This window comes from Physeter macrocephalus, chromosome 21, assembly GCF_002837175.3.
Source record: "Physeter macrocephalus isolate SW-GA chromosome 21, ASM283717v5, whole genome shotgun sequence".
NCBI classification, from domain to species: domain Eukaryota; kingdom Metazoa; phylum Chordata; class Mammalia; order Artiodactyla; family Physeteridae; genus Physeter; species Physeter macrocephalus.
In genome coordinates this window covers 1,504,649-1,515,797 of record NC_041234.1, presented here as the reverse complement: position 1 = coordinate 1,515,797, position 11,149 = coordinate 1,504,649, and the positions used below count along the sequence as shown (strand labels likewise).

The following is an 11,149-nucleotide window of genomic DNA, read 5'->3' as shown; positions in this document are numbered from 1 at the left end:
CTCCATACTGTTCTCCATAGTGGCTGTATCAATTTACATTATTCCCACCAGCAGTGCAAGAGGGTTCCCTTTTCTCCACACCCTCTCCAGCATTTATTGTTTCTAGAGTTTTTGATGATGGCCAATCTGACCGGTGTGAGATGATATCTCATTGTCGTTTTGATTTGCATTTCTCTAATGATTAATGATGTTGAGCATTCTTTCATGTGTTTGTTGGCGATCTGTATATCTTCTTTGGAGAAATGTCTATTTAGTTCTTCTGCCCATTTTTGGATTGGGTTGTTTGTTTTTTTGTTATTGAGCTGCAAGAGTTGCTTATAAATTTTGGATATTAATCCTTTGTCAGTTGCTTCATTTGCAACTATTTTCTCCCATTCTGAGGGTTGTCTTTTGGTCTTGTTTATGGTTTCCTTTGCTGTGCAAAAGCTTTTAAGTTTCATTAGGTCCCATTTGCTTATTTTTGTTTTCATTTTCATTACTCTAGGAGGTGGGTCAAAAAAGACCTTGCTGCGATTTATGTCAAGGAGTGTTCTATGTTTTCCTCTAAGAGTTTTATAGTGTCTGACCTTACATTTAGGTCTTTAATCCATTTTGAGTTTATTTTTGTATACGGTGTTAGGGAGTGTTCTAATTTCATTCTTTTACATGTAGCTGTCCAGTTTTCCCAGCACCACTTATTGAAGAGGCTGTCTTTTCTCCACTGTATATCCTTCCCTCCTTTATCAAAGATAAGGTGACCATATGTGTGTGGGTTTATCTCTGGGCTTTCTATCCTGTTCCATTGATCTATATTTCTGTTTTGGGGCCAGTACCATACTGTCTTGATTACTTTAGCTTTGTAGTATAGTCTGAAGTCCAGGAGCCTGATTCCTCCAGCTCCGTTTTTCTTTCTCAAGACTGCTTTGGCTATTCGGGGTCTTAACACAACATTGTAAAGCAACTATACTCCAATAAACGTTAATTTTAAATAATGAATAAAGGGAGAAAAAAATGATTGAATAATAAATGGGGATGAAGAAGCAAATATTCCATACAGAAGAATTTCAATTAATTTCATATGCAGAAAGAATGAGAGAAAGAGAAAATCACCCTTAGAACACCACAGCAATACCTGCTGCAGGCAAGATTCATTGATGTGTATGCATATGTCAAATTCATCCAATTGTACACTTTACATATGTGCAGTTTCTTGTATGTCAATTATACCTTAATATCACTGGAAAATGTATTACTCTAATGCATGTTATTCTCCAGTGAAAAGTTAATTTGGTGCTTCACTCAACTAGAGAAGGTAACCTTCTGTGGGCAGAGGAAGTGTTCCAATACCTATAGCTCAGGTACCAGAGCATATCCAGGCTCTGTTGGTGGTCTGCCCTTATGCCCACACCCTTACCACTTCCCACTTCCAACAGCCAGCAACTGCGTTTGCCTGATGGATTTCTCTAGCTTCTGAAGCCTAGTTTGCCTGCCATATGTCGGGCCAGAAGTGCCAGGAAATTAATGGCCCCAGAGGAACTGCCTTCAACCAGTGACTGCTAGGAACTGATTGGTGTGTAAGCTGCCTTCAACCAGCTTCCTGATCCCTTGGGTGGAGTAACTGAAACGTGTGTTCCACACCATGTTCCAGAGTTCCACAACAAGATGATGCTCTCCAATTGCCTACAGAAGTACCTGACTTGATAATGTATCCTTTATTGGCTGCCTTCCCATACTTGTCTCACTTCCTCACTTCCCTACTGGCATTTGCTTTACTTCCAAATAAACTACTTGCACTTGAATCCTTGTCTCAGGACTGGCTTCTGGGGGTACCCAAACTAAGACAAATATGTAGTGGGCACCTTCAGTGAATAACGAGCATCTCTTAGAAATCTTTCTAACATACGCCACTTGAATAGCAAAGCTACCAAGAACTTCAAGAGCCTAAAATTTGGCTCCTCCCTGTCACGTGCAGGATGCATGTGCAGAGGCATCCTGAGCAAGCGCAGTGAGGACCATGTTGCTTTGGAACATCCTGCTCACCAGTACAACAGGGATTGGGAAAACCGCATTAGGCAAAGAACTTCCATCAAGATCAGGACTGAAATATATTACTGTGGGTGATTTAGTTCGAGGAGTCTAATCACCGTATATCATGGAGTCTGGCAAGATGGCTTCTCCCAAGAGCATGCCGAAAGATACACAGATGATGGCACAAATCCTAAAGGATATGGGGATTACAGAATATGAGCCAAGAGTTATAAATCAGATGTTGGAGTTTGCCTTCCGATATGTAACCGCAATTCTATATGATGCAAAAATTTATTCAAGTCATGCTAAGAAAGGTACTGTTGATGCCAATGATGTGCGACTGGCAATCCAGTGTCGTGCTGACTAGTCATTTACCTCTCCTCCCCACAAGAGATTTTTTATTAGATATTGCAAGGCAAAGAAATGAAATCCCTTTGCCATTGATGAAGCTATATTCAGGCCCTAGACTGCCACCTGATAGATACTGTTTGACTGCTCCAAATTATAGATTTAAGTTAGTCTTTACCACAAAAAGTACCTACTTCTGCGGGAAGAATGACAGTTCCGCAGTTAAGTGTTGGTTCAGTTACTAGCAGACCAAGTACTCCCCCACTTGGCCCACCAACCCAACAAACCATGTCTGTGTCAACTAAAGTAGGGACTCCAGTGAACCTCAAAGGTTTATAGTACAGATGCCCACTTCACAATCTCCAGCTGTAAAAGCATCAATTCCTGCAACATCAGTAGTTCAGAATGTTCTAATTACTCCTTCATGAAATTAGGTTCAAAATCATTTTCATTACAACTAACATGGTGTCATCACAAATACTGCCAATGAATCATCAAACGCATCGAAAAGAAAATGTGAAGAAGATTATGACATGACTATGATAATTTGCAATCTAGCCTTGATGCATGTACTATGTATACTTGGTTTTGAATCCATTGCACTGAGATTAAACATGCGTGCTGGCTGTTTCCAAGTTGTGTTTTAAAAAAAGAGTATTTAATGAGTAAATATGGTTACCATATTTTTCATCTGAGATGTTGTGTTGGACTTTAGTAGGATTAGAAATGGTTTTTCGTCAGCCTTTAAGTGTAAAAAATAAGTTGTAATTCATCAGTTTGGGGAAAAAAAGAAAAAGAAAAAAGAACCTAAAATTTGTGGGGTTTTTAAAAAATTTATTTATTTTATTTATTTTTATTTTTGGCTGTGTTGGGTCTTCGTTGCTGCACGCGGGCTTGTCTCTAGCTGCGGCGAGCAGGGATCTACTCTTCATCGCAGTGCTCAGGCTTCTCATTGCGGTGGCTTCTCTTGGTGCGGAGCACGGGCTCTAGGCACGTGGGCTTCAGTAGTTGTGGCACACGGGCTCAGTAGTTGTGGCGCACGGGCTTAGCTGCTCCACGGCATGTGGGATCTCCCTGGACCAGGACTCGAACCTGTGCCCCCTGCATTGGCAGGCAGATTCTTAACTACTGCGCCACCAGGGAAGCCCCAAATTTGTGGGTTTTTTCAGCCTACAATATGTTTATAATTACTGTCTATAAAACCAGTGTGATTAAAAATAAGCAATAATATATGCAACTGACTTAGAGTTGATTTGCTCCTCACCATTTCTGACGGAGAACTCAGGCAATGTTGGCCATCACTCAGTTTATTCTCAGCCTAGCAGTATATATTTGTCTATTTGTCAGTAACTCTTCACCCCCGGAGTTTTTGTTTTTGTGATCCCTCACTCATTTGTTTTCATAAGATACCTGAGAAGAAAAGACGAAAGCAAGCTCATTGCACAAAACTGCAGCTTTTTAAGGCGATTACTTATCCTAATGAGAGGGGGTGCTGAGCTCAAGGCTTGAACACAGTGGTTTTGACAGTGAACAATTTGCATCACGCATTAACGTGACAATTAGAAGCCTTGAGAAATCTAGATACTGGAAATGAAATGGTTCTGGAAATAGCAGCGGCTGACATGGTTACTTAACACCCCTGAGGGGAGAATGTTGGTAACTGTGATAGACTGCAAAAATTGCCCCGATTCTTTACCCTTCCCTGTATCAATATTCTCTTTGCAAAGTAACTTTGCAGTGTTCTGCTGTGCCTTGGGGCTCAGCCATGTGGCTTACTTTAGGACAACCAGATAGAGATGAATAAGACACAAGCAGAGGCTTGAAAAGAGCTTCCATGATTGGACTGGCTCGCTCCTGCCTTCTGCCAGCACCGTGAGAACGTGCGCAGGATGGCCTTCTGGTAGATAAGAGACGTGTGGAGCAGAGCCGAGTAACCTCACTCATTTTAGCCAAGGCCATCATGGACCAGCTGACAGTCAGCTAATCGCCAGATAATGTGAGCGAGCCCAGGCAAGACCAGAGATACTGCCCAGCTGAGCCCAGCTTAAATCACCAACCCTCAGACACATTAAATTTTTAGTTAATATTTTAAGCCAGTGAGTTTCACAGTGATTTGTTACACAGCATTTTGATGGAGATAGATAATTAATACAGTAAGGACGGAGACTGAGGAGTATATCCTTTCTTGGGCAATAAACCTCAAAATTCACATAAAATGGATAAATTCAGCATGTCATCTGAATACTCATAAATACCTAGGTAAGTGATGGATGGATGCTAAAACACCCAGATCAGCGGGTGCAAACTGGTGGCCCACCATCCATATCCAATCTAGAGATGCGATCCTATGCCATGATGAAACCACGATTTCTTGTCTTCTTTTAAGCCAGCAAGAATAATTGAGTCTATATTAGAGAGCTTACCTCCATTCGTTTAAACTTCTTTCACTGCTACGAATAGGATGTGAAAGCCAAAGCTAAAACCTGGGATCAGGAAAACTTGACTCTGTGTATCAGACAGGGTTCAGTCAGAGAAACAGAACCGTGCGGAGTGACGTAGAGTAGGAATTTATCATGGGGTTTCGACCTTGAGCAATTATGGGAAGAGGGGAAACGGTCTCGGTTTGGTTGCTTCTTCTGTGTCTGGTACAGAGCCTGGGGTCAGCTAGGCATGAGGTAGGAGAGAATAGGGGCCACTGGAACTGGCGAGGAACAAACTGGAACTTACACTGATCTCCAAGCCTCCGGCCGCGCTGCTTTGGGTGATGAGCAGGAGAAGCTGGTGCTCTTGCCATGAAGCCACACTGACACCTGACCCAGGATTTGGAGAAGCTGAGGAAAGAGATCCCGCGGTAACTGAATTGTGAGCCTGACTGCTGCTCTGGAAACAAGAGCAGGAGATCCAGGAAAATGTGCACTCACTGTTAAGAGGGCCTGACCCATGCTGAGCTTCTGAAAGCAAACATGGCGACTGCTTCACTTCCCCTTTGCAAACCTCCTGCAAATGTCTCCTGTGACCAACTCTAACTAGAAACATACAAGGAAGGGAACTCTGAGAAATGTAGTACCAGCTTTTAGCTAAGTCGACACATCACAAAGCCACCACATCTTGACACTTATTTGAACAAGTGAAAACTTGGCTGGAAATCAGGAGGCCAGCTATTATATCCTAAGCTTTCAATTTCTGGATAGAAACTAGAGAGACAAGAGCCATCCAGTTCACACTGTGTGTCTCAGGAAGCTTTTGACTGCAAGTGAGTCAAACTGGCTTAAACGTAGGGAGACTTCTTGTCTCACATGAGAAGTTCAAAGGTAGAGTGGTTTCAGAGAAGGCCAATTAATGGCTCAGTGATTCCATCAGCATCCTTCACATCTTCTTGTTCACTATCCTTAGCATGTTGGGTTTGTCCTCAGGTTTGTCTCTCATGGTCGCAAGGTGTCTGAAGCAGTTACAACCATCACACCCTCACACATTAACATTCAAAAGTGTCTGTTTTTGACTTGTGAGGAAACCTTTCCAAGAAGTCTCCCTAGCAGACCTGTCTTGACATCCCATTGGACAGACTGGCCATATGTCCACCCTAAACCAATCACCGGCAAGGGGAATGGGATTATAAAAAGTTCGCTTCTTAGACGATGATTATCTCCATGCCACTTTTTCTCTCATTTTGGTATCTGCTTATGACATATGCTTCAAAGTACAATTATTAGGTCAAAAGGTATGACAGTGCTTTTTTATTTTAAAAATGTAAAGCTAAACCAGCCCTGTTATTGACTTCATTCTTCCTCCCTGAGTTCATTATTGGAGTGTTTATATACTGAGCCAACCAGTGTCTCAATGGTTTAGCCTCCCGTGAATCACATGGCTACCCGTTACCTGAACCAAACTGGGTTTCCATCAGCAAAGAACAACAGGAGAGACGGGCGGGCAGTGGCTTTTTGTGCGTCTATCCATTCACCCGGCATTTACTTTGCACCTGCAACTGTATCAGGGGCACCAGATATGAACGCCCCACAAACAACATACAGGGAAGGGGGAAGAATCTCTTCTTGGCCCAGAGAAATAAAATGTGAGCATCATGTGAGCTCTGGAGGGAAGCTTTAAAATAGGCAAATGAAATGGCCAACAAACCCGTAAAAAAGATGCTCAATATAATTAGCTATTAGGGAGATGCAAATCAAAACCACAATGAGGTACCACTTTATATGCACTAGGCTTTCCCAAAAAACAGGGTAAATAAGTGTCGGTAAGGTTGTGGAAAAACTGAAAACCTCAGACACTGCCGGAGGGAATGAAAATGGTACAGTTGCTGTGGAAAACCGTTTGGCGGGCCCTCAAAAAGTGAAACAGAATTATCATGACCTAGCAACTCTACTCCCAAGCATGTACCCGCCTGCCACCAGGTACAAATGCTTGTCCACACAAAAACTCATTCACAAATAATTCATATCAGCAGTATTGAGAATATGCAAAATATGGAAACAACCCAAATGCCCATCAATGAATGACTAGATAAACAAATTGCGGTCTACTGGGTATACAATGGAATGTTACTCAGCCATAAAAAAGAATAAAGTCCTGATACATGCTACAGTACAGATGAACCTTGAAAACATTGTGCTAAGTGAAAGAAAGGTCACATACTGTATGATTCCATCTACATGAAATGTCCAGAATAGGCAAATCCACGGAGGCAGAAAGCAGCTTAGTGGTTGCCTGGGGTTGGGGGAGGGGGAATGGGCTATGACTGCTCAATTAAACCCCATTTAAACTACGGGGTTTTCTTTTGGGGTGACGAGAATGTTTTGTAACTAGATAAAGGTGGTGGTTGGAGAACATTGTGAATGTACTGCCACTGAATTCTTCACTTTAAAACGGTGAACTTTATGTCAATTTTTTAAAATCTAAAAAGTAATAGACACATGAGAGAAAATAGCTTTTCCCACCTTATTGTTAAGAATAAAGTGGTTGGGACTGGTAAAGCCACCCTGTGGTCGGGAAGAGACAAGTCTGAGGAATTACAGCCTTCTAAAGACGGCAGAGCAAAAAGATGGAAGGAACCTGAGTTCTGGATAGGTTGTCAAGCCATTTAATTGATCTGCCACAAAACCAGTCTTGCTTGGGACTTTTTATTTTGTAAGATAATAAATTCCACTATTAAGACGTCCTAGGGGTGGGATATTTGCCAAATGCTTTCATTTTTTTCTCTTTTATTTATATTTGCTGCCTAGAAGCTGGCAGGCTTCTCGAAATTTCCCTGAATGATTCCAGATACTCCCATAATCATTTTCCGGCAACTCAGCTTTTGAAAACACTCCTTTTCTATTTACCTGCAGAAACCAGACATGTACCATTCCTGCTGTTATAAAAGTCAAGCCCTGTGAACGTAACCACTTACAGAACCTAACCATTGCAGCCCTCCCAGAAACAGAGACCAAGGTAGGACAGAACACAGGTGCATCACGTCCAGATCCTATCTGCAGTCCACAGGCACTTGAGATTCCCCAATCAGGAGGAACCTGACCTTCAACAGAATGGATCTCTCTCTTTTTAGTCCCAATCTCACGTCAATTAATTTCGGTGTTTCCGTATACGCTGTGGGGGCCTCCTCCCAGTCCCACCACTATACGTGTACACGCATGCACAGGTGCACAGCTCCTCATACCGTGCTCCTGGAGAAATGGTTTTTACCTGAAAAATCACTCAGAAATCAAAATGCCACAAATCCCTCAACGTAGTACTACCTCAGCTTCCCCCAGCCCTCCCAAGAAAACCACCTTGGGTGGAAGTGGAAAAGAGGTAGGAGGCAGCTTTCCACTTCCTGCCTCTGCCCCACACTGGAGCCATGAAGAAGGTAGTGATCCCCTGGGATACTGGAGATACGGCTGTGGGGGGGCGGGTCCCATGTCGGCAGCCACATCTGCCATCAGCAGGAGCCATGGCAGGGTCTCTTTTGTACTCTCCAAGATGTTTTGTATGAAGAACTCAACTGATGTCTGTTGACTTAAGTTTTGTGTCAGTATCACAGTTGTCACAAATCCCAACCGTGACTTATGTGATGCTGTACAGCTGACAAAATGCTTCCCCGTGCATCATGTTATTTAAGTGGGGCTACAGCTCCTTAAGGTGGGTCTTCTCGTCTCCACTTTATGATCAGAAGCCAAGGAGAAGTTAGGAGAAGTGAATGTCACACAGCCACAGCCTGGAAGTGCTCATCGAACCTCCGGCCCAGGCCTTCTGGTCCCAGATCTCTTGTTCTTTCTCTTTCTGTTCTGTGCTGTGGACATCTGGGGCCCAGGAGCCAGTACTTGGCCCTAGGATCCTCCTCTGGAAGATGTGGGAGTCTCCAGGGACTCCTAACTCCCACCCCACACAGTCCAGCTATCTGATGCTCACTTTCCTAACGTCATTGTTACAGCATCTATTTATAACTGTGCTAAGAAATGCTGCTTTCATGGCCAGGCTCACGAACTGGGGAGTAAATAATAACCCTGCAGGACTGATGTAGATAGGAACAGAATCTCCTCTAGAAACCCACTAGAAGAACCCATTGTACCTCTATGACCTTTTTTTAAACTTTTCAAGACAGTCTCATAAAAACTATGAATGCCGGGAGAGGTCAGAAAGGGCTTTTTTTTTTTTTTTTTTTTTTTTTTTTGCGGTACGCGGGCCTCTCACTGCTGTGGCCTCTCCTGCTGCGGAACACTGGCTCCGGACGCGCAGGCTCAGCGGCCATGAAAGGGCTTTTTATGTTTTGGCCTCTCCCCTATCCCTTCCTACTCCAAACCCAGGAAATTCTTGGTAGAATAAGGACTTTGTATTAGTGTCCTATCACTGCTGTAACAAATTCTGACAAAGTTAGTGTTTTCGAACAACATAAATTTATTATATTACACTTCTGGGGATCAGATATCTGGGTACAGCATGGCTCAAGTGAGTCTTCTGCTTAGAGTTTCTCAAAAACAAAATCAAGGTGTTGGCAGGGCTGTATTCCTTTCTGGAGGCTCTGGGGGTAAATCTGCTTCCATGCACACTCAAGGTGTTGGCAGAATCAGTTCCTTGTGACTACAGGGCTGATGTCCTTGTTTCCTTGCTGGCTGGCAGCTAGAAGGCTCTCTCAATTTCTTTGGCCGCCTGCATTCCTCATCACGTTGCTCCTTCCACCTGCAGGTCCTTCTCATGCTTCACATCTCTCTGTCCTCCTCTTCTGCTGCATCTCTTCTGCCTTCCTCTTCTGCATTTAAGAGCTTATGTGACCATATTGGGCCTGCTGGATAATTCCCCTACTTTGAAGTTAGCTGATTAGCAACCATAATTACAACGGCAAAGTCCCCTTTACCAGGTAACATAACTACAGGAGTACTACCAGAGGGCTAGGATCCTTGGGGCCAAAATTCTGCTTAGCACAATCCACCCTCTGGTGGCCCCCATGACTCCCATCCATTCCACGTGCACGCATTCCTCATGGCCTCCCAGTCCAGATTTCTACTAAGTTTCTCTATGGAATTTAGGCTTCCTCTAAGTTGATTTAGGCTTTCTCTGTAATTGTCCTTAATCCTTCTGAGCCCCCACCAGCATCCTTTAATATCTGCGTTTCTACTAACAGTCTGTTCAAGGAAATCTAGGCTTTTCTCTATCATGCTGCCATGTCCTAAGTAAGTTACTTCACTTCTCAGGGTTAAAAACTTCCTCATCTGCATATAATTCTAGTTTTAAATTTTAGGAGAGAGAATACTCCACAGAATGACCTTAATCATCTTCTGATTGGCTTTGGATTTCAGCCATTACCAGGCTCCACAAGAAGAATGTCATCAAATGACCCAGTGGTCACATTTTGGCCAGTTTGAAGAAGGGGGGAGCAGTTTGGCCAAGCTGTTTGCCTATCTTGAAACCAGGGCTTTGGGGCTCTGAGATGATCTCTGAGATAGGAGCTCCTGTGTCTTCTACTTCCTAACACTGGACACAATGCCAAGGCCTGACAACCACCAACTGTCAATTTTTAATTTAACAAACACATGTCTAATGCTTACTAGGCACTATTCTAAGTGCTTTATATTTATATTAACATATAGGCACTATTATTGGTAACTTATGGATGAGGAAGTGAGGCACAGAGAAGCAAGTAACTTACTTAAGATCACACGGTTATTAAGAGACAGAGCCAGACATGAAAAGATGCTCAACACTGCTAATTATCAGAGAAATGCAAATCAAAACTACAATGAGGGCTTCCGTGGTGGCACAGTGGTTAAGAATCCACCTGCCAATGCAGAGGACTTGGATTCGAGCCCTGGTACAGGAAGATCCTACATGCCGCAGAGCCACTAACCGAGGGCACCACACTACTGAGCCTGTGCTCCAGAGCCCACGAGCCACAACTATTGAGCCCAAAGTGCTGCAACTGCTGAAGCCTCGCACATAGAGCCCGTGCTCCACAACAACAGAGCCACTGCAATGAGAAGCCTGAGCACCGCAATGAAGAGTAGCCACCGCTCGCCACAACTAGAGAAAGCCCGCGCGCAGCAACGAAGACCCAGCGCAGCCAAAAATAAATAAATAAATAAATAAATATTTAAAAAAAAAACTACAATGAGGTACCGCCTCACACCAGTCAGAATGGCCATCATTAAAAAGTCTACAAGGGCTTCCCTGGTGGCGCAGTGGTTGAGAGTCCGCCTGCCGATGCAGGGGACACGGGTTTGTGCCCCGGTCCGGGAAGATCCCACATGCCGCGGAGCGGCTGGGCCCGTGAGCCGTGGCCGCTGAGCCTGCGCGTCCGGAGCCTGTGCTCCGC

General features: G+C 43.8%; 1 pseudogene; it reads left to right on the top strand.

The window, feature by feature from the left end:
- Positions 1 to 2,131: 2,131 nt before the first annotated feature.
- Positions 2,132 to 2,947, top strand: LOC102975331 (transcription initiation factor TFIID subunit 9-like; annotated as a pseudogene).
- The last annotated feature ends 8,202 nt before the right edge of the window (positions 2,948 to 11,149 follow it).